The sequence below is a fragment of the Rhamphochromis longiceps genome, linkage group LG9, assembly GCF_057381845.1.
Source record: "Rhamphochromis longiceps isolate RC_006_pf linkage group LG9, R_longiceps_female_GT1.1, whole genome shotgun sequence".
In the NCBI taxonomy this organism is placed as follows: Eukaryota; Metazoa; Chordata; class Actinopteri; order Cichliformes; family Cichlidae; genus Rhamphochromis; species Rhamphochromis longiceps.
The window spans coordinates 16,852,621-16,877,758 of record NC_140565.1 but is presented as its reverse complement, the minus strand read 5'-3'; the positions used below and the strand labels follow the sequence as shown (position 1 = coordinate 16,877,758).

Genomic DNA, 25,138 nt, shown 5'->3' with positions numbered 1-25,138 from the left:
GGCTTAGCAAGGTATACGTTTGTTTGTGTTGTGCTAAAAAGCGCTAACTGTGTTTGCTTATCATGTATTAACTGATCTTTCTGGAGCAAGGGGTGGTAACAATATCTGCCCCTCGCAGATGAGATTAATACCTTTCCTGTTAATGAAGAGGATTAGAAATTGGCTCAATTTGTTTTTGAAACACAACACAATTGAGGTAATAAGGAAATGCTCTGCAGGTTTCCACTCTCTCCTGAGCTTTTCTATTCTTCTTCCTTTGCTTCTTTCTTCATCTGTTTCTGTATATCCTACTCTTGTATCAATATCAATCTGTTCTCCATCAGTCTCTCTCTCGTTTTTCCATCCTGTTGCCTCATGATTTTTCTCATACTCTTTCACCTGCACTGTCATTTCACCTGACTTCTGTGGCCATTTAGTCCCTTTCCATCTGTCTCCCTCCATCTTCCACCTCAGGGTAATTATATTCAGACAGTCTGGTGTACATGGAGCGGTTGTGATGCCAGCAAAGAGGAAGGGAAAAAAAGAAATTCTTAGAGAGGAAAGAGAGTGACAGAGACAGAATAAAGGAAAATGGTCATTGATGGAAGGCACCAACAATGACAAAAAGGCAAAACAAAAATATATAAAGTAAGAAACAAAAATGTAAAAGAGAGGGAAAAACATGCAGCAAAGTTGATGATACATAAGAAATGAAAAAAGGTAAAATTTTCAAATTGGAAATGTTGGTTCCAGAAACAAATATTTAACAAAGAGCAAATGTTTTGTTCTCACAAAGCAGTTGCTCTTTTCTTACATTTTCATTATAACTTTTTAACAAATACACCACAATTGTACATCAACTGTGATTGCACAATGACACCAACTTATGAGTCACATTCCACATGACAAGAGGATGCAATCGAAAGTAGAAGCTGTCGTTTACCATGATTTCACACATGATGTTTGACATTCACACAGGCTGTGCTAAGTGCCTGTTAAATGCCCTTTTTTATTTTTAAAGCAAACAGCTCACTACATATGCTTTATTATAATTCCTTGCTTAAAACATTACATACTTAAAACCTTATCCAACAGTTATAAAACAGCTGGTCACTAATCTTGTGACAAACTCAGTATTTCTTGTTGCTTCGGGATGAATGCCTTCCAATGAATTGCAGAATGAGATATGCAATATGAGACTCTCTGGATTCTTTTAACAATAGCAGGCGTCAATATATTTCCAATGCCAACAGCATTACCAGAAGATGATAAATTAGAAAGCAGATGAGCTTAAACTCCACGCTGAGTTGTTATTAAATTCAATTTATTTAAATTCAGTTTTATATATATAGTGCCAAAGCACAACAACAGTTGCCTCAAGGCACTTTATATTGTAAGGTAAAGACCTTATAATAATACAGAAAAACAAAAAAATTTAACAAACTTAATACATAATCTGGTGAGCTTTCAAAAATCGATACTTCTTTCTAGTGACCTTTTTGACCACTCTTGAAAAGCTAATAAGTTTTCCAGTAACCACACAGCTCAGCTGAGACTAGAGAGGTCACAGATTTCCCATATAAAAAAGTAATATAAAAAAAAAATCCCTTTCAGTAGTTGTACTATATATATCTCATACCATGATTTACTCTCGAAAGTGATGTCTTCTTTTCATACTACATCATTTTCTCCCCCTATTTTAAGTGTTATAATTATGCAATGAGAAAGTGTGAAAGGGGCCACTTTGGTGAACAAAAATGAAGTCTGTGAGACGTGAGTGTTCTTTTCTTTCTGCTTCTTTTTTCTATTGGTTGCCCTGTTCTCAGACAGGATTGTAAGGATTGCTGGTCAGTGCTGTTATCCCCTGCTGTGAGGTCGCTGTGGGAGTGCATGCATGCACGACCGCATCAAGGCACACCATTATACCACTAAACTGCATGCCAGCCCTAAGGAAAAGGAGCATACAGTGAGTTGGCAACACGTAGTGCTTACTGGTGTGGTTACAAAAACATTACACTAAACAAGCAGTATATAGTTTTTTGCTGTAACCACATGTACTTATAATACGTCAGTGCCAGTTGGTATTTCCAAACACACGTGTACAGAGGCCAGTGTACACGTGCATACACCGTCATAACATAATTATTTAGGACATCAAATAATGACCATGAATGGACAATACAGAACAAAGCAGAGAAAACTAGTAGTGTTCCAGGAACTGTCTGAAAACTACAGAGAACACACTGCAAAGTCAATGAAATTGAAACAAAGTAAAGTTAAATATTTTCAATGCATGAAAAACAGGCTTGCATCTTAACAAACGTGTGCACATTTATTTTTAAGAGAAATTTTACCTTGTTATGTTCAACGTTTTGCTAATTAAAGATGATTAATTTGAAATACCACTGTGAGGGAGAACAAATCTGAGTAGTTTGTTTCACTGCTCATTAATAGTGCAGCTGTGCAATCAGCAAAATACACAGCATAAAATAGAACAAGAAGCTTGAGTTTGAAACTTTGGAAAATGGCATTAAATTATTAAATGAGCCAAATTACAGGTAGTCTTACTTGCGTTTTAAGATTAAAGGCAGAAACTTCTGAACAATAATATATTCTACTTTTCTGTGATGCAGTGTAACTGCTTTGTTGGGCCTCTGTAATTGTGTAGCCAAGACATGGCAAAATTTCTTAATTTGCATCATGGCATTTCATTAGCCAGCAATGCCGTCCTGAGATATTTTCCTTTCATGTGAAATTAGTCCCACTATGCAAGAAACAGCAATTTCTCTCTGGCATTTTCCACATGGAAAAGGCATGAAATGGAAGCCTCTGTTATGCTATTATGGGTCTGGAGTTAATGGCCTCAACATCCACTAAATGAAAGTAATTTGTCACAAAAGAGGCATGCTCTGAACCAATATTCAACACTATATACATTGATGTGAAAAGTGCTTGCCCCTGTCCTGATTTCCTCCTTTTTTGTATATTTCTCATACATCAATGTTTCAGATAATCAAAGAAATTTAAATAGCGGAACAAAGATAACACAAGTTAACATAAATTTCAGTTTCTAAATGACGGTGTTCATAATTAAGCAGGAAAATCCAAACAAAGCCTTGAAACTGGTTGGGCCACCCTTGCCATCAAGTGTTTGTGATAACTGGCAATGAGTCTTTTACAACTCTGTGGAGGAATTTTGGCCCACTCATCTTTGCAGAATTGTTGTAACTTAGACACATTGTAGGGTTTTTGAGAATGAACCACCTTTTTGAGGTCATGTCACAGCATCTCAATCAGATTCAAGTCAGGACTTTGACTAGGCTGCTCCAAAGTCTTCATTTTGTTTTTTTAAGGCATTGAGAGGTGGACTTGCTGCTATGTTTTGGGTCATTGTCCTGCTGCAGAACCCAAGTCCACTTAAGCTTGAGGATGGCCGGACATTCTCCTTCAGGATGTTTTGGTAGGCAGAAGAATTAATGGTTCTATTTCCCACAGCAAGTCTTCCATAGCAAGGTTTTCCCCCCTTAGTGATGAACACCAAATTAAAATAAAACATTTAAGTGTTAAAAAACCATACAAAAAATGTCAAAAAGGATGTTTTCAAATTATTCAATTCAATTATTATTGAAAAACTAAGTACACTTTTTCTGTTTCCATCAGAATAAGCAGTAGTAGTAAGGAGGGGAGTAGGAAAAGGAGCAACCAGATGCCACTAATCAAATGCACAAACTTGTAACCACCTCTATAACTTTTGGTAGTTTGCTGGTCAGGACAGTTCATTTATATGTTACCACAATTTTCAGAAAAACTGGAATAAATGCAAGTGCTAAATCACAGATTTTACAGGCCTCAGTTAGCATGTTTTAAAGTTAAAGTTCATGACAGTACAATTAGAAAAATAATGAAAAAAAAGGCTTGTTTGGAAGGATTGCCAGGAGAAAGTTTCTTCTTTAAAATAATATGGCAACACAGCTTAGATACAGTATGCAAATTTGCACCTGAACAAACCTCAAGAATGCGCTTTGGACAGATAAAACCAAAGCATAGATGTCTTGCCATAATGCACAGCACCACATCAGCACAAAAACCTCATACCAACAGCAACAGCAACCACTGCAAGATGACCAAAGATGGGCATTTTGCAGTTGTTGGATTGACCATAAACTCCTCTGTATACCAAAGTATTCTAGAGTCAGATGTGAGGCCATCTGTCCAACAAGTAAAGCTTGGTAAAAAATTGGGTCTTGCAACAGGACAATGACCTCAAATAGACCAGCAAATCTACAACAAAATGTCTGAAAAAGAAAATAATTAATAACAATGTTACTTTTTCCCGATATTGCTATCACTTGGTATAGCTACATTTTCTTCCTCTGCTTTTTCACCACTACTGGGTAACCATCTAGTTTATCTGTGTGTCCCCAGTAGAGGTGCACTATCCTGACTATTTTGGACAGAGACTTCTGATGCTGCACATGAAATCTGCAGGACCACTCTTCCAGTTTTTGGCTTTACAAGCATGAAGGTGAGTTTAAGTACAGTCAGGTCCATACGTAGTTAGACACTGGCACGCGTTGCGTTTGTTTTTGGGTTTTTTTTACCTGTTTACTGATTGTGTAGACTCTCCACATTCAAATTAGATTAAGGGTTTAGGAGTTTCAGCTCCTTAACATTTGCCACCCTCTTTTTCAAGGAACTAAAAGTAATTGTGCAGTTGATTCAAAGCCTGTTTCATGGGCAGGTGTGGGCAGTTTCTTTGTTAAGTCATTAACAATTAAGCAGATAAAAAGCCTGAAGTTGATTCGGGGTGTGGTGCTTGCATTTGGAAGATTTTGCTCTGAACAGACAGCATTCGGTCAAAGGAGCTCTCCATGCAGATGAAACAAACCATCCTTAAGCTTCGAAAGCAGAAAAATCCATGAGAGAAATTGCTACAATATTAGGAATGGCAAAATCTACAGTTTGGTACATCCTGAGAAAGAAAGCGCCAGTGAACAGCAACGCAAAAAGACATGGACATCCTAGGAAGACAACAGTGGTGGATGATCACAGAGTCATTTCCATAATGAGAGAGTCATTTCTACCTCCTCAGGAGGTAGATGTATCGATATCCAAGTCTACCATAATGAGGAGACTGCATGAAAGTAAATACAGAGGGTTCACTGCAAGGTGCAAGCCACTCATAAGCCTCAAGAATAGAAAGGCTAGAATGGATTTGACTAAAAAAACAAACAAACAAACAAACAAACAAAAAAAAACATTTAAAAAAGCAGCACAGTTCTGGAAAAACATTCTTTGGACAGATCAACCTCTACCAGAATGATGGCAAGAAAAAAGTATGGAGAAGGTATGGAACAGCTCATGAGCCAAAGCACAATATATCATCTGTAAAACACAGTGGTGGCAGTGTGATGGCTTGGGTGTGCCAAAAGTTGTGTTTATTGATCATGTGACACAGGACACAAGCAGCCAAATAAATTCTGAGGTGTTCAGAGACATATTGTCTGCTCAAATCCAGCTGAATGCAGTAAAATTAATTAGGCAGCACTTCATAATACAGATGGACAATGACCCAAAACATACAGCCAAAGCATCCCAGGAGTTTATTAAAGCAGAGAAGTAGAATATTCTTGAATGGCCAAGTCAGTCACCTGATCTTAATCCAGTTGAGCATACATTTCACTTGTTAAAGACTAAACTTCGGACAGAAAGGCCCACAAACAAACAGCAACTGAAAGCCACTGCAGTAAAGGCCTGGCAGAGCAATAAAAATGAGGAAACCCAGCATCTGGTGATTGTGTTAAAAAACATGCTTTAATTCCTCAGATCTTTATACAATCTTTTTGTTCAACCCACTGAATTAAAGATGAAAGTCTGCACTTCAACTGCATTTGAAATATTTCATTTAAAATCAATTGTAGTAATGTACAGAACCAAAATTGGAAAGAAATGGTCTGTCCAAATATTTATGGACCTAACTGTATGCATGCACAGACAGATCCTGTTCTATATGGAAATCCTTCTTGATCTCAAATCTATGTAACCCCAGATTAAAATATCCAAACACGTGAAAAGAACAAATTCCCTACTGAGTCATCCTCAACACTACGAAATGACTTGCATGCACACATGTGAATGTAACTAACACACGCCACTTCTTGTGTGTCTATCACAGAGTCATCTTTGTCTTCACTTGATAAGCTCAGAACTGCTCAGTGTGTGTGTGTGTGTGTGGCTGGCTATGTGATTGATGGAGCTGCAGTGGTACTGCAGAGGGAGAGGCTGGGTCAGATCACAGCATCAGTAAATGCTGAGTGGTGGGCCCTGAAAAAAACAGACAGAGGCTACACCATGCAGAAAAGGACACGAGAGGTGAGGAAAGAAGACAAGAGAAGAGGAAGTTGAGCTCAACAGACTGGCTTAACAATTAAACTCCTGAAAACAAGATCCATAGATTCCAACAGATCTGCTGTAGCTCATAAATACTGCACAACTAATTCGGCAATGCATCAAATAACGAACGCAGTCACAACAGTAGGGCTGCCACGATTAGTCGACTAGTCACGATTATGTCGACTATCAAAATCGTCGACGACTGATTTAATAGTCGAAGCGTCATTTGAAGCTTTGTAAGATCACAAAAGACGCAGGAATAAGTAGTAGGATTTAAGAGTGTAATAATGGACTGAAACAGAAGATGGCAGCACTGCATGTACAAGGATGCCAGCTGTCGTTAAACCCAGAAGAAGAAGCTGTGTCCCAGAATTCATAGCGCAGCCATGCTCAGTTTCCAACAATGGCGGCAGCTAGTTAGTTTTAATATTACTCTTATTATTCTTTCTGGGTCACAAAATAAACGTTTAACATATTTTCAGGCTAGAATGTAGCTGTATAAACCTCAACTATCTGCTCAGTTTATCAAGACACCACATATTTTCACGACGTTTTCGAAGACTTCTGTTACCCACCAGCTCGATAGCTAGCCGGGGGCAAGGCTCACTAGACCCGGTGAGAACACCGGACTCCCGGCAAATCGTTTTCAAACCCACTGCCGTCTTTCGCTACTCAGGTTAAATATATATAAGTCACTTAGATAACTTAAAAATGTTATTGTTTGGACTTTTTTAGTATTTTATTTGTTCCTGAGTAAATCGGTTTGGCTGAGATTAAAGTTATAGTTTTTACACAGCTGAATAAACGCCAAGCAGACAACTGATTATCAGAAGTGTGAGATGCTCGAGAAAATACTCCGGTTTCCTGTTATATTTTAGATAGCAAGGAGTTTATTAAACTTCACCGAAACAATCTGCAAATTTCATTAAAATTTAATAAACTATCATCTTGTCTTTATTTTTAGTTAGCACATACCTTAAACACTTAAAGCTGTAAGCTAATGATAGTTATATAAGAGCAGATGCTGCTGGTGCAATAAGCTGTACGTTTTACGTCCAATGGATGCATGATCTGATTAGTCGACTAATCGCAAAAATAATCTGTGACTAGTCGACCATCAAAATAATCGTTTGTAGCAGCCCTACACAACAGCAACGTTAGAAGACATCAATGTCAAGCAGACCAACAAAAAAAGTGATATGTACTGCATCAATTATCTGGGAAGTAACGGTACACATTGCAAACCTGTGATGTTACTAATCCTTTCATAATGGTATCACAAAAAGCATCTACACTTCACAAATCAAGTCACAAGGAAACTGAAGTGTGCAGAAAACAAGATGTGGTGAGCTGCACATTTTCAATAGTTGGTAATATTGTGTCACTTTAACTATGCCAGTGATTAACATACAAGGCTTGCCTGTAAAACTTTGGTTGAAAAAAGGAAACTGAACCAATAACAGGGTGACAAAAAGCCACAGTGCAATTTTAGTGCAACAAACTCACTGCTCAGTTTTATTAAATAAATCTTAACATTCCTCAGAAACAGTTTTCAGATTTTTCTGACAGTCCTACAAACTCAATTGTTGGTGAATGTAACTGATCCTTTGGCTGATTAGCAGTCAAAGTTGTTCTTACTGTTGCTAACATGTTTAACCATTGGCACAGACTTCCTGATATAGTCAAGTAACATCTTCCCATTGAAATTTTTTCTGGTAAATGATCCAGAAATGCTTTAAGACAATGTATATAGAAAAAAAAAACCCTTGCTGCTTAAAAAGAGCTGATAAACATTGGGAAATATTCAGAAAACAGGAAAGCCAATCACACAGTTAAACTAACACATCTTTATTGTTATCATAGTAAAGATGTATATACAGTAAGTGTATTTATCGTTTTCTTTGACTTACTCTGGCCATACTGTAGCATGTTTTTTTAGTGCTCTGGTGCTAATGCTTAGGGGTTTTTCCCTGATCTTTACATTTTGCATTCTTCTCTATTACCACATCCAATCCAGACCAGAACAGATTTACAATTCACAACATGTTGTATTTGATAGAGTGGAAAAGTGTATGTTTAAATAAGCAACAAGGTCTAGCAGAATACATAGACTCTAGTGAGGCTCTGTGTCCTCAGTTCTTAGATAGGCATATATTCTAACAAGTCTCAGAGCTGAAACAATGAATATCCTATCTTTATAATCCAGTTGCATCATTCAACTCAGATGCAAAGTTTATTTTCCTCCACCTCTTCTACTGTCTAATCAGACTGGACTCCGAGTACCAACCACAACGCATGAGAATAGAAGAAAATTTGACATTGCAAGAAAGGGAAAGATATGCACACTATGTTCACAAAATTCTAAAGAAGCTGAGTGATTTTTCCGTGACTTTTGTATAAATTAAAATTTTCCAAATCTTCCTCTGCAATTCAACATAACGATAAGCATCCTGGCATTAAAAATCCCTGCACGCCTGTATCCTGGAAATAGCCTTCTTTGGAAAGCCATTGAATTATCTCCTTCCGAATGTCATTCACATAGGTATGTCAGTGCATGATTTTAAGTGCTTGGTTCCATGTAGTGTGCCCGCATGTGTGTAGGCTTGTTTGTGGTAATGTGTGGATCATATCTTGTCATAACCATCTGTCATGTGAATAAAGCCAAAAGTGAGAAAGCACCACCAGTCTCCAGAGATGAAAAACCTTTTTAACATACAACGATTTTACATTAGGTTGCAATAGAATATAGAATTTCACAAAGTATCTACATAGGTATAATACAGTGGTTACATATCTATCAAAAAAAAAAATACAATTCAGAAACAGCTCTAGAGATTTACTCAAGATAACATAGTTATTAACTCCACTATTAACCCCAGCTCCTCTTCTTGCAAGTAACCCAAGAGATTTTTACCTTCAAGAAATAATAATGTAACAAAAAAGGATAACATCAGAATCAATTTATAAGACATCCGGCTGTGAAGAGTAGCTGTGTAATGAAAGACAAACAAAGTCCACTGAGTGAAGGAGAAACGGCATTTTGTTCTCTTGTAGTTTGATAGAGAGAAAAACGATCAATGACAATCTAAGAGGTGACATCAGGGCTCCTTTCATTTCCAATCAACTAAACATGATAGCAAAGATTCACTCAGTGTTAGCTGAATGGTTTCCCAGCTCAGAGTCAGTTCAATAGGATACCTAATTAGTGAAGACAGCAAGGAAGTGATATGACCAAGGCAGAGACAAACAAAAAATAATTAAACAGTAGCAAATTTTCCAGTCAAGGCCTTGGAATATATTTTCTCTTGAAGAGGAAAAAAATAATTTATTTTAACTTTGTTTTGAGATGATGTGGAGCTGGATAAGGAAAAGTGTCTGGAAAAACTAAGCTCATGTAGATCGTGAGACACCACAAACTCCACCAAAACTCAGTATATTCTCCTTCCCAACTTGTCAAATACTGATGACTGATCAGAGACTGATTTGTGCCACATTGTAACACATTTTTAAAGACCTATATATGACCTTAACACAACAGGGCATCTCTATAACACCATGTTTCAAAAAACACATTGAAACTCTATGTTATGAAGAAGGTGTTGTGCTGGGAGAGACAATCACACAATTTCCCTGTTTGGTAAGGACTATCAATCAAAATATATGGTTAAGTGCAGGAAATAAAATAACAGTTTGGATTAAAGCATGCACTTTTACAACTTTAAACCCATGTTTAAAGCTAAACTCCCATTGGCTAACAAGTGTCTGAGCAATTTTCTTAGGATGCATCCCTGGTTACCAGAGTTAGCAGGCATTTTTCCCTGCAACATCCTGGTATTCATTTAAAAAACTGAGGGTATTTAATTATGATGACCTACCCTGTATATTGCTCGACTAGTCCCCAAGGTCAACACTGTATGTTTCAATTTCTTTGTGAAAAAGGAGTCAAGTATAGTATACTTAAAGTAACAATTGCCTAAATGTCTTTTGGAGGATGGTGAACTAAATAATTGATGATTTGAGAGAAAGAAAAGGTATATAAAGAATCACTTACTAACAGTAAACACACATTTTTACAAAAATGTATGCAATGTATACAATATATATATCATTATATACTTTCTATATATTTGTGATTTGCTAAATTTAGAAACTCAGCATCCAATCTTTATAATGTAATCCGAAGGTATATACAGTCCAGAACACACTGTTAACTAAAAGTACCTTGACAAAATGAACATTTACTTACTTATTTTATAACTATTAGCATTTTTTAAAAAATTTAAACAGTTTAAATTTGGTCATTGTAACAAAAAGGAAAATATCAGTTAGATACACGATTAGTAAGCTAAGGAGTTTGTACAGTCCATTAACATTCAGTGTGAAGATAAAAGGTTATGATAAAAGCAGATGGTCTTTCTGATCAAATGAAATAACATGTAGCAGCCACGATTTGGAGGACAGAAAATTACTCTAGAGCAGAAGAAGTTTTTTTTCCCTAATTAAAGTTGATAAATGTTTAATGCCATATAATCTTGTACTAAACTGCTTGGTGTATAACACATTGAATGACCTAAGAACATTCTATGCGGATATTCCTGTGTCATTTAAAAACAGCTCTTGTGAAGGCGCAATATCGTAACAGAAGCCGGATGTCAACATAAAAAATGGGGTTTTACATATTCACATTAAAAATACTACAAGAAATCCAAAGTATAGCACCTTGCAAGTCTGTGCCAAAGCTAGTGGTGATGTGCATCGAGGACTGGCTTCTTGGGGTTTCTTCCTTTTTTCCTCTCCAGGTGGTTTTGGACAGCTACTTCGCTGCATCTGTCTTTGGGCGGAGCTGCTCTCTTGGCCTCACTCTCTCCCACACCTGCAAATCATTGACCATCAGGAGGCTCTGTACTTAAAAGCCAGGTTAGGGCTGTGATTCTCTGCCAGATTGTACTCCACCACACTGGCAAGTTGGCACCAACCTGTGTCTTTGAATTCCTAACTAACTTCAGTTTCCTATCTCCTATACAGAGTCCAAGACCCCCACTATTTACCCACCTGAAGGTCTCACCAGATCAACCTTGTGTATTTTCCAGCTCACAGTCGGCATCCCCATCTCTGTTTTCCTCTGCCTCACTCTCTTCTGCACTCGGTACCACTGAGCGCTCAACACAGACAGCATCGTCAGAAGGAAAATTGATTAAATAAATTACAAATGTTGTATTGTTCGATACATATGCGTACCGAACCGAAAACACTGTATCGAACGGTTCAATATCGATACGAATATCGTTGCACCCCTAATATATATATATATATATATATATATATATATATATATATATATATATATATATATATATATATATATATATATATATAGATAGATAGATAGATAGATAGATAGATAGATAGATAGATAGATGTGTATGTATATGTGTGTGTATCAGAATACTTTATTGATCCCTGGGGGAAATAATTTTTTGTTACAGTGCTCCATTATAAACCAACACCACCTTGAGGGAGTCCAGCTCCATCCCCACAACATTACTGGCCTTACGGATTAGTTTATTAAGTCTGTTGGCATCTGCGACCCTCAGCCTGCTCCCCCAGCATGCAACAGCATAGAGGATCGCACTGGCCACAACAGACTCATAGAAAATCCTCAGCATTTTCTGGCAGATGTTGAAGGACCTCAGTCGCCTCAAAAAATAGAGACGACTCTGGCCCTTCCTGTAAAGTGCTGTGGTGTTTTTAGCCCAGTCCAGTTTATTGTCAATGTGTACTCCAAGGTATTTATAGTCCTCCACAATGTCAACACTGACCCCCTGGATTGAAACAGGGGTCAAGTGTTTCCTGGTCTTCCTGAAGTCCACGATCAGTTCCTTGGTCTTTGCCACGTTGAGCTGCAGATGATTCTGCTCACACCACGTGACAAAGGAGTCGACCACAGCCCGGTACTCTGTCTCATCATCCCTGCTGATGCATCCAACCACCGCAGAGTCATCAGAAAACTTCTGAAGATGGCAGGTCTCTGTGCAGTGGCTGAAGTCTGTGGTGTAGAGGGTGAAGAGGAAGGGGGAGAGGAAAGTCCCCTGTGGTACCCCTGTGTTGCTGATCACCTTGTCAGACACACACTGTGGGAGACGTACATATTGTGGTCTTCTTGTCAGGTAATCAACAATCCAGGACACCAGAGAAGCATCCACCTGCATCGCTGCTAAGTTATCATCCAGGAGGGTCGGCCTGATGGTATTGAAAGCACTAGAAAAGTCAAAAAACATGACCCTCACAGTGCTCGCCGGCTGGTCCAGATGGGTGTAGACACGATTGAGCAGGTAGATGATGGCGTCCTCAGTTCCAAGACGAGGCTGATAAACGAACTGAAGGGGATCCAGGTGTGGTCTTACTATGGGTCGTAGCTGGTCCAGGATGAGCCTTTCCAGGGTCTTCATGATGTGGGAGGTCAGTGCCACGGGCCTGTAATCCTGGGGGCCACTGGGACGTGGCGTCTTTGGTACAGGGACGAGGCATGATGTCTTCCACATCACTGGGACCCTCTGCAGACTCAGACTCAGCATAAACAGTTTATGAAAGACTCCACACAGCTGGGGGGCACAGGTCTTGAGGACGAGGGGACTCACTCCGCTCTATTCTCACCTCCCTCAGCTCCCCTGCTGTTGGTTGGCCTGAATCCAGTGATGGTCTTCATGCCCCTCCACACCTCTCTCATGCTGTTCTGCTGGAGTTTCCACTCCAGCTTCCTCCTGTAATTGTCCTTAGCCTCTCTGATCTTGTCCTTTAGTAACACCTGGACCTTCCTCACCTCCTCTTTGTTGCCCCCTCTGAAAGCCCTCTTCTTGTTGTTGAGGAGGGCTTTGATGTCCTTTAGTCACCCACGGCTTGTTATTTGGGTAACAATGAACAGTCTGAGCTGGAACAATGGAGTCGGTGCAGAAAGTTATGTAGTCTGTGATACACTCAGTAAGCCCATTGATGTCCTCGGCGTGAGGCTCACAGAGTGTTTCCTAGTTGGTCACCTCGAAACAGCTCTGTAGTTCCGCTATTGCCTCCTCTGACCACCTCCTAACAGTCCTGGTGGTCACAGTTTCCCTCCTCACAATTGGCACATAGCGGGGGGTGAGGTGAATCAGGTTATGATCTGACCTACCAAGTGGGGGGAGGGAGGAGGAGCTGTATGCATCCTTGACGTTAGCATACAGTAAGTCTAAAATTTTCTCTCCCCTGGTGGGACAGTCCACATATTGTTTGAATGTTGTTAGTGTATTGTCCAGTGATACATGGTTGAAGTCACCCGAGATCACAATAAAGGCACTCGGGTGCTGAGTCTGTAACCGAGCTATGGCAGAGTGGATAGTGTCACATGCAGCTGTGGGGTTAGCAGAGGGAGGAACATAAACAGCCACCAAGATGACGTGAGAGAATTCCCTGGGTAAATAATACGGCCTGAGTCCAACAGCACACAGTTCAATGTCCGGGCAACAAATCTTTTCTTTGATTGTTATGTTGGCAGGGTTACACCACCGGTTGCTAACTAAAACAGCAAGCCCACCTCCTTTCCGCTTACCGCTAGCGATGCTGTCCCTGTCCGCCCGAACAGTGTGGAAGCCTTCCACGGAAGCATTCTCATCGGGAATGTCCTGGTGCATCCATGATTCGGTGAAACACATCAGGCTACACTCTCGGTATTCCCTCTGACTCCATACCAGTGCTGAGAGCTCGTCGATTTTATTTGCCAACGATCGCACATTTCCCATCACGATAGACGGCAGACACGGTTTATACCTCCTCCTCGCTTCGAGCCTCCGCTGTCTCACCATCTCCTTCTTTCTTCTCTTCTGTCCTTGACCTCTGCATCCCTGATGTGTTTTCCTCCAAATTTCAGCTGGTACTTCTGCGGGCCTGGCCAGCGAGCCGGCCGGCATCAGGGCGATCAGCTGATCTCTGGAGTAAACAGTCCGTGAGTGTAGGAGATGTGCCCCGGTCCCGTTCCTTGATAAAAGTAACAGTTCCATGGCCACCAGAAGAACAAAAACTCTCTCAATCCACATGATTGAGTAAAAGATAATAAACGGATGAAAATACAAGTCAGAAAAAAAAAGAATACGTAAGAAAAAAGAGCTAAACTAAGAGAAAAAGCAGGAGCGACTGTAACAGGCTGCACGCTGGTTGGCGCATGCGCACTTGAGTAGGCCTTATATATGTATAAGGATTATTCTACATAAGTCTTGACACCCTAATATATTTTGGCCTGTGTCCTGAAGTCTATTTCCAGCTATTTTTCAAGCAAACGTTCATACCACACATTACAGTGACCTCATCACATCCATGTGTGAAATCGTTTGAACCTGAAAGTCTCATTTCCTGCAGGAACATATCCTGAGTCTGTTAGTTTTCACAGTGTAGTATAACACTAACTTCAGCTTTACTCAGTGTCAAAGCACAAGACCTCCCAGACTCACTGGCCAGTGTCACTTGAGTCCTGGCCAACCAGTTGTCGCATAACTATTGCAATGTCAGATGGGATATCCATTGCTCATTTTGATATCGGAGCATTAGGCAGATGGGTTGGTCTATTTAGAGAGCGTGGGGTTGGTTGTAGCCTACAGAGCACCCAATTCTCCCACGCTAGCTGTTTAACTGACGCTGGAGCAGATTGTTTATGACAGCTTTCCGGCTGCAAACACCAGACTGTGTGCTGCAGGACAGCTTCTATTACTGCAGTACGCATCAGCTTGAGCATGTACACACACACACGGGAACACATAAACAGGCTCCCAAATAAACAGTATTAACACAAAAAATTTGGAGATCAAAGCAGATTTTCATACACGTTTCACCCACACGAGTTCACATTTACGTTTGGTATAGAACAGAATACCTTATCACTTTCACACATTCCTACTCATGTAGTCATCAGAGGCATCCGTCTTTTTACATCAAGCACCACTGCCTGTTATGACCCAGAGGAATGGTTTGGACAATTTAAAAATTCTGCTTTCTTGACTGCTGGCAAAACCAGTTTTTGTAGCAAGAATTTGTAATATGTGGCACAGTTTTTCTCATTCACCGCACTATTGGATAATAAAAACCCACAGACCTGGCAGAAGGTGCTCCCCCTCTTTTGAGGACAATATTATTCTTAATCTCATGTACTGTAAGTGAAAAAGGGAGAAAATCTCTTTTGGAAACTATAAAGGTTAATACAAGAGATATGTAATATAACGTGTATGTATACATCGCTTAACTTGACATTATAAGCCACAGTTCTGTTTTTGTCTGTACCGCTTTCTCTTTTCATTTCCATTTTTCTTTCTGTTTCTTTGTTTTTTCCCCCTTTCCACCATCTCTCAGGCTTTGTATTTCTCTCTACATTTTTTCTTGTTGTGCCAGTGTGACAGAAGAAGATGCAAGGCTGTTCCCGTCGGCACTGTGGATAAAACAGTTGACTCTGCGCTTGTGAGCACAGTCAGCGTGCTGGCTGAAATCAAGACCGCTTCCCTTGCATGACTGTGAGTGGAAGGATAAGGTGAGTATTTTTTGTGCAGGTATATGTGAGAACGCTTGTGCAGTGTGGAAACCAGAAGAAGGAGCTCCCTGTACACGATTACTCTGTGGCATAAGACAGGATGTGCTAAGGCAAGGGTGGAAGTTGATAAAGGTTTGTCTCTGCACTGAAATGTGCTGTATGCAATGTTGCAAATATAACCTTTATGTATTCCAGGATCTTACGATAGTGTCCTATGTTAGCTTTTGACTTTAATGCATTTCTAAATGGCAGTGAGCTTTTGCAGAGTCTGTGTGCATTCATTTGGATCTGAAGTGTGAGTTAAACAAAATAATTGGTTTGTGGTATTTGAAGGGAAATCTCCAATATGGTTCAAGCTGCAATTATAGCTAAAGATTGAAAGATGCTTACTGCGCTGCCTTTGATGCCAAACATCAGAAATATTTTATAGTGGTTGGTGTTGTGTATATTGTCAGTCCATCCATCCATCCATCCATCTTCTGCCTCTTATCCCGCTCTGGTTTGCAGGGGCAGGAGTCTAATCTGAGATGCCCAGACCTCCTTCTCCTTTTCCTACTTTTCAGCTTTTCCTTGGGAGACACCGAGGTGCTCCCAATCCAGCAAAATCTCTCACTTGGGCAGCACAGTGGTGCAGTGATTAGCGCTGTCTCCTCACAAGGTTAGTGATTTGAATCTCTTATGACATGCATGTTAGGTTAAATGGTGATTCTAAATTGGACATCGATGCGAGGGAAACAAAATAATGTATGACTGTATCGTGAAAATGTGACTTGTAGCCTAAAGTGCACTAGTAAAGTGCAAAGTAAATGCAAGTACAAGCACCCAATTCAGATGCTGAAACTAGCACAACTGGCTATTTTCGACATGAATAAGAAACAGCAGTACTCTGAACCCCCTCCTAACTTAGCTCCACATGCTATCATTAAGGCTGAGACCACACACCGTCCTAAGGAAACTGATTTCTGCTGCTTGTATATAATAGTTTTTGATTGCTACTAATGGCTTATGGCTCTGGCAACAGGTGAGGGCAGAAAGGCAGATCAGCCAGTACACACGGCTTCACTTTAATGCTCAGTTCTCTCTTTACCACAAGCATATATGGACATAGTTTCTGAAAAGTGAAGACAGCATGGAAATCCATTAAACCTCGACCTTAAAATTCAACTTAATGGCCAGTAGAAGTCAATACCTGTGGTTAGACAGAAGTCTCAAACCAGATTTCTCACTTGACTCATGTGAAGTCTTTCCTGTTGAGTTTATGGTATCAGTCACTCACTTTGGGTTATGTCCATGTTATAAATCTTGTTCATACTATGTTTCAGACAGGACAATTATCTGAAGTATGAGAGTGAATTTCACAGTCAGAGCTCTTTTTCTCATCACATCCGGTTTCAAAACGCCAAGATTGTCAAAATGCTCCTCCCCACCACGTCACACTCGACTACAAACCACCCCCACACAAGTTGGAGGTTACCACTCAATGAAATTACAAGGACCACTCATTCAGCTATACAAATTTCAAAGAGATTATCCTAAGTCAACCAAACGAGAAACTCTCCACCACATGGACTCCCTCCTACAGGAGGGAGGTTGAACGTCTGGTGTCTTGGTGCAGCCACAACAACCTGGTGCTGAATGCCCAGAAGACAGTGGAGATTATTGTGGACTTCAGGAAGCACACAGCCCCACTCCCCCCCATCATCCTGACTGACACCCCCATCACCTCTGTGGACTCATTCCGCTTCCTGGGTACCACCATCACCCAGGACCTGAAGTGGGAGCCCACCATCACCTCCGTCATCAAGAAAGCCCAGCAGAGGATGTACTTCCTGAGGCAGCTGAAGAAATTCAACCTGCCAACACGGACGATGATGCAGTTCTACACTGCAATCATCGAGTCCATCCTCACCTCCTCCATCACCGTGTGGTACGCTGGAGCCACTATCAGGGACAAACAGAGACTGCAGCGTGTTGTGCGCTCTGCTGAGAAGGTGATTGGCTGCAGACTCCCATCTCTGCAGGACCTGTACACCTCCAGGACATTGCGGCGTGCAGCCCGGATCTCAGCTGACCCTTCTCACCCTGGACACAGTCTGTTTGACCTGCTCCCCTCAGGCAGGAGGCTCCGGTCCATTTGCACCAGAACCTCTCGCCACAAGAACAGTTTCTTCCCCTCTGCTGTTGGACACATGAACAATAACCACATGACTGTCCCCGCCACTAACACATGACCCTACGCTGTGTCACTGCATCATTTCATGTTTGGCACTGATCACCACCTGCACTCATGTATATATCTTTCTACGTAGCACTCATAATTCTTATTCTCATGTATATATCTCATGTATATCTCATGCACATATCTTTCTTTCTACATAGCACTTTAATTCTTATTGTCTGCACTGAAGCACCGCAGCAATTTCCTAATGTTGTAAACCTCAACATCTGGCAATAAACCCATTCTGATTCTGATTCTGATTCTGACTAGAAACTGTCCATAAACACTATGAATGGAATTGTGGACAACAGGCAGCCCTGGGGGAGTCCAACTCCCTTTAAGTACAAAGGCCTTTATCTTACTACCTATGGCAAAACCCACATTCAATTTATGAGACTGTTTTGATTTTTTTGAGTTGATGTCCAAGAAATGAAGCATTCTTCCAGTTTCACTACACACCTTGTACATAGTAGCTACTCCAAGTACTTCTTTTGTAAGGGAAAAGCCCATCTTACTTTTCATCTTGTAGCTGTCAGAGGGGACAAGGAGATATTCAGCGTTGAGGCAGAAAAATGCATGGAACTCTACAAACCAGCCTTGTCATTGTGAAAATGAAGTCTTTTGTTGCGGAGTCATAGCTGTTAATATTGGTTTTACCGTTGGGGAATCACATAAAATAACACATGAAGTGTAGCAGAGTCCAGCTGACCACTTAAGATTGAGTTTACATACTGCACGTTTTATATTTTTTTAATATGATCTACGCTCTTATTGTCCTTTGTGTAAGAATCTTTCTGCTTTTCCTCCAAGTATGTCAGGTCAGCAGTACTGTTTGTACACTAGATGTGAAGAAGTATATCAGCAAATAATGGCCAGTAAAATAGATCAAACTTTTACTTTACCAATGTATTTTTAAAAAAAGGCCTTTTCATAAATATCCAGTTACTGTTTTATATCACCTTCAGCTGACCACACTTGCTGAGCAACAGCTGAAAATGGCAAAAAATATCAGAGAAAGACTTTTCACCCAGCATTCAGGTATGTTTTAAAATTCAACATTGTTGGTGTTACTAAAATTGCTCTCGCAATAAAAATTTGTTTCTGTCTTATGTTATGGATGTTTACTAGTGTATTTAAACCCTGTTATCATCAAAATCATAAAAAGAATGTACTGGTAAAAGGTTAAAAGATCTTTCATTTCATAGCATTCACGCTTTTGACATCACTCTAGTCAGTAATATTAATGCAGGCATTCTTCTAATCGGTGTATTCTGTGTTTCTGTTATATATACACAGGTGTGACCTCCAATAAAGCGCCACCCAGACCTTATCGCTGATGTGGATAAAAGACATCATTAGTTTTGCACTTTTGTTAATGGCAATGTATTAATGATTATTGTCACCAGTGTTCATCAAGCATTTGGTCTAGGTGGTGCTTCTGAGAATCATGCTCATATGTGTATCACAAATGCTGAGGATTCCCTCAGCTGAAACACGTCAGTTCCTTCTTACTGCTGTTACGTCCCTCTGCAGCCTCTAATCTCCTCAGTGTGTTCAGCTGGTGCTAATTGACCACACCTGGTCAGGTGTTGATAAAAGGATACCTGAGGCAGGCTTTGAGGGAGCCTCACTAGCCATGCCTGGGTGGTACCAGCCATGTTAGCCAACCTGCTAGGCATTTTAGTGTTAAAACCTCTTCTCACCCACAATCTGGTGTTCGTCTCCTTATTTATGTTGCAGCTTTTGACCCGGGTCGTAACATAATGGTATTGGCTTATCCCCCCACTCATGTCTAATAACCAAAAATAAAATAAAATAAACACATAATTATAATAAAGGTCAATCAAATGGACCAATATGGCAAGGCCATGAGGATCCAATTGGTAAAGTAAATCTGCTTGGCATCTTTCTTGGCCTTCAGACAACAATTCTGATGGCTAAAGATCCAAATGGGAAAGGCAAAATAAAAAAAGAAAAGAAAGAAACTGCATGTATTGAACGTGTATTTAAATTATTCAATGAATGCATATTTTCCAGTCCACTGTATTACAGATTCCTGTCTGATTCAGAGTGAAATTTTGGCAGCCATGTGTTTTGCTCACATACACATAACGGGTATGGCAATCCATTCTCCCTGCAGCACGGACTACACTGCCCATGAGGCTACATTCTTTAGCGCTATGCCTGTAGCATTCTGCCTATTAGCTTAGCACAACAACAACAACAAGAAAAAGGCGCTCTCTCTCTGACTGTGTTTCCTGGGTGAGAGAGCGCCTTTTTGTTGTTGTTGTTGTTGTTGTTGCATCACCATGGCAACTGTCGCCTGGAACAACAGAACATAGCTGTCAAACAAAACCCAAACAGGCCTGACCTGCCACAATATCAAACAGGAAAATACCGCCATGTAATCCATTTATTTCAACAAAGTAACTGTATTAACGGAATACAGTTACTCATATTTTGTATTTTAAATACGTAATGGCGGTACATGTATTCCGTTACTCCCCAACACTCCATCTTAAGCACCAGTAATGCTTATGAAGATTAAAAAAAGGAAGTGAAAAGATCAGAGGGACTCTAAAAATGGGAGTTGAAGATAAAAAAAAAGAGGGGAGGGCGAGATGAGTAAAGTATTCTGCTGCCAGCAACAATAGAAAAAGCAAAATCATGCTCGGATTTGCTCTGTTACTGTAGAAAGGGCAAAATTAATTGGCCAGAAGATCAAAGGGGTTTGGAGGTGAAATTGGGACAAAGTGAAATGCAACAGAAGAGGACACATGAAAAAGTTCCTACTTTTTTTATTTGTGCTGTTTTTAGGGAGGCAAAGCACTGCACAGCCAGTCTTGCCAACCACAAACTGGATATCTTTCAAAGAAACAAATGAAGGGCAAGGGAGAGATTCACCAAATATTACAAAAATATCAGAATTTGCAGACTCCAACAAGACAAACCCTGAGGGGAGCAGCATTAGTCAGTTATTAGCCACACCTGTGTCAATGTGTCAGACTTGCTGCTGGCAGTTTAGAGCAGTGGTCCCCAACTCCTTGACCGGTACCGGTCCGTGAGTCGTTTGGTACCGGGCATATTGTCGGGCATAAACCGGTCCGTGGCAAAAAAAGGTTGGGGACCGCTGGTTTAGAGTATATATTTTTTTCTTTTTTTTGTTTCAAAATTTCTCACAGGTGATATTTGGAGCTGATCCAGATAACAGCTGTGTTTACATCTGACACCTTTAATCACACCGTCTAAGCAATTTTACACATTTTTATTTTCACAACACAGCCTTTTGAATGCAAACAATATCAGTGCTCTCTGTGACTGAGGGTTAGTGGTGGGACATGATCAATGGCACTCAATTTTTTATTTTTTTTTAATCATCACAATAACAGCTAAAATGCCCGACAGAGAAATCACAATAATTAGAAAAACCTGAGTCATTCTTACTTACTCTTAATGTGTAATTAACAGAAATGCCTATCTATGAACACCCGAGATACAGTAGCCACGTATTGTGTTATCTGCTAATCTTTAATCTTGAATATTTTGCAAAGAGGGGATTTCCATTATTGGTAGAGTTGTAGTCAATGACACTTTTTATATGGTATAATCATACGATCACATTATATATGGGGTGCAATCAAAATATCTACAAAACATAGTTACGTTTTCTTTTTAAAACAATGTATTCAAGTGTTTTAACCCAGATGTGGGGTCACCTGTTGACTGTAATAATCCAATGCAATTGTTAGAGATCATCAGTAGATGCGTTCTTTTGCAAACTTTCATATTACTTCACGTGGTCCTTTTTTAAAGAAGAAAAAAAAAAGAAATATAAGGCATAATGGGAATCATCAGCATATGTTCTCTCAAATAGGGAGTTGGCACAGTGGAAACTACCTGCTATACATTTTCTCCCCATGACTGCCTCTCTGTCCCATGGCTCAACAACTAACACACGTTTGCTCAGTAAAACCTTAACCCTAGAGCGAGGCTTTTCTGCAACAGCACACACATCTCTTTATTTTTGATTATATTACATGCTGACTCTACACCCTTTTCCTCCCTTTCCATCTGCCACAACAAAAATGCTCCTTTCTATCTTTTTTATTGTCTTTTTTTATGTCTTCCCCCATAGCAAAAAAAAAAAAAGGTGACTCAGATTTTGTTTGTACTTCATTGCTAATATAAGAAGTTGGGTGAGGACAGTGTGGGTTGTAGACAATGCTTTCAGTTATATTTATTTTGTTACAATGTCTGCCACTCTACCCCAGCAGTGAAACTGGTTTAGTAAAATCCTCTTCGCTTTGGCCAAACCCTCGGGCATGTTCTGCAGTAACTCTAAAAAGAAACGTTTGCCTTCCTCGTGCTGTGCCTAAATTCTGTCCACAATTCACTGTGCTTGATTTCTTTTATATCTGAAGATGCCCTGTTTTCCTCCTTGCTCTTATTCCTAAAATGTGACAATGTGTATCTTTTCCTCTGTCAACCTGAGTCCTGAGACATGCCCCTGCCTGCAGGTATCTCTACTAGACAGAGTAGGTGGCTGCTCTTTCAGCCTGTAGCTACGTTTGCAATGGTCTGCCACATTTAAAGATATGTGGCAAACAGCAGTCTGTGTGCATAGAGACAGCTTTAGTTTTACTTCATTCTCAATAATTCATGTTAGCCTAACAAGCTGCTGTTGTTGACTAAGACAACAGATCAGTCTGTTATTTCACTTGTTTAGGCCTGTTGAACAAGGTGAGATAAAGGACTCCAATTGGATCTTTAAACTCAAAGGTTTTAGATTGTGCTTACAGTAACAGAAGAAGCTGTTTTGAACTCCCAGCTGACTGCATCATTCTGTTATGATCAATCTTTTTGCAAAAAAAACCAAAAACGGTTATTTGCATAAATTGTATTGCATAATACCTTTTATTCATGCACATGCTCTGAAAAAAAAATTGTCATATAGTCATATATATATATCTACCTTTTGTTGCCTCTATGAGCCACAAGGTCTTATTACAATAAAATAGATGACAGTTCTGTGACGCAGTTTTTTTTCCACACTTGCTTTTCATTATCTAGTAAATGAGTTTTGTTTGCTTTTCACCAAAAAAGCTACATCTGCTGCTTGCCTGAAACTTAGGAGGAACATTTAGTGTTTAAATGCTCCTACTTAGTTGCTACTAAGTGCTTAAAGCCATTGCTGGGTTAGGAGTTAATAACTATGGACTTATTTATTCATCGACAGGGAGTGTTACCTTGACTTGAGGTTGACATACTCGCATTTTCATTTTGGCAAATCCCATGAGCATTGGCGCAAGGAGGCTGCACTCCAGAAAGTGCTTTGTTAAAGCAGTCAAACATACTTCACTGCTTCCAGTTTACACTTTAAAATAATCATTTTTGTGTTTCCTGAAGTTGCCAGTGTTAACCCTGCTTATCCGCAACTATTTTTTTTACATACAATATATTGCAGTGCAGTATTTGGATCCACTTTGAGTAGTATACTGAGCCCACATTTCCGAATATCCTGCTTTTAGCCAGAGACAACAGAAAGTAATAACAAAGCAACATTGATAGCTTGGTTGGTGTCGCTCAGCTTGAGAATCACTCCAGCTCCAACTATCTTTCTTTCCTTAGATGCACAGAAAGATTTTATATCTTGTTTGCAGCAGTGGATAGTTTACACATTCTGCACTTTACCTGCACATTTTTATACATAATTGTTACAGTAAATCTCAACAAATGTGAATATCTGTACTTTGCAAAACTCGCAGAGCATACCGCCAATTCTGCTCTACACCCACCAGCACAAACTGAGTTCAGCTGATTATTGTACAAACCCACATAAAAAGTCTCTGTAGAATTATCTGCTCATTATAAAGATATTTAAAGAATATAACACAAGAATGAGGCTTTTTTTATTAGTGACTAATATGGTAACTGACTATAGGAACAGTAAAGCATTAAAAAAACAACTGTAGGCTGCAAACAAATGAAAACATTGCATTCTTTGTTTTTTTATTAGAGAAGGAGAGAGGAGGAAAAAGGAGCCAAATAAATGATAAACGATCTCTTTGCCAAATTCAAGATTTTAATTTGTTTGTAAAGTTGCTATTCATGTTCATACTAAAGTATTTTTACTAGTATTAGCTCCTTATTCCTGCAAAACACATCCTCAAATGCACTTATAGTGTACGATTACATGTAGCAATCAATGCGCCTAACGTGTGATTGCAGTAAATAAATGTGTTTTTGCTGTTTAACAGATTCATTCAGCAGGTATTAATCTCCTACAAAATATACATACCTCTTGCTTCAGGTAATGTATTGTTGTAGCTCACCCCTCACACTTCCTTTTGGCTGAGATGTACATTATGTTAATAGCAGTGCCCTAAGGAAAATGCACTTTTCATTCATCTGCAAGGACAGCAAAGGCTAAATTTCTTTTGACAGCTTTTATGTTTATTAAGTGAGTTATGCAGAATTAAAGCGAAAGGAGAGACAAAGGCCAAAAAAGTTGTTGTTTTTTTCTACAAAAAATCTTTGCTTACCAAGCATGCCTACACACACACACACAGATGCACGGACACACTACGGAAGGCTGATACAACTGTAGATAACAGTGTGAGACGATGGATCATGGATCATAACACTTGTATGTTCTGGAGTAAGTCTGGACAGGCTGTAATTTCTTTTTGTCTTTCATTACAAGACATCAGACAGCAGGAGGTCTCAAAACTAAATCTATTGAAGTAGAGTGTTGACCACAGGCTTCTGTCTTTCTCATCAACATTCTCATTTTTTGGTTTCCTCTCGTTCTATTTTTCTCACTGGTAAGTACTCTTATAGCCTGCAGTCGACTTTGTCATCACACTCCACTAACATCTCCAGCTGTCTCCGACTCTGATTGTTAAACCTCTGAACTTTTCTTGAGTTTCACTGTAAGTGATACATGCCGTGTTTTTGTGTAAGACTTTGTTTAGCTCTAATGAGTAAGCTATAGTAAGACATGT

General features: G+C 39.7%; 1 protein-coding gene across 1 annotated transcript in view; it reads right to left on the bottom strand.

Moving 5' to 3' along the window:
- Positions 1–25,138, bottom strand: part of cntnap2a (contactin associated protein 2a) — a 443,305-nt gene that overhangs the window by 297,848 nt on the left and 120,319 nt on the right. The window lies entirely within an intron of this gene.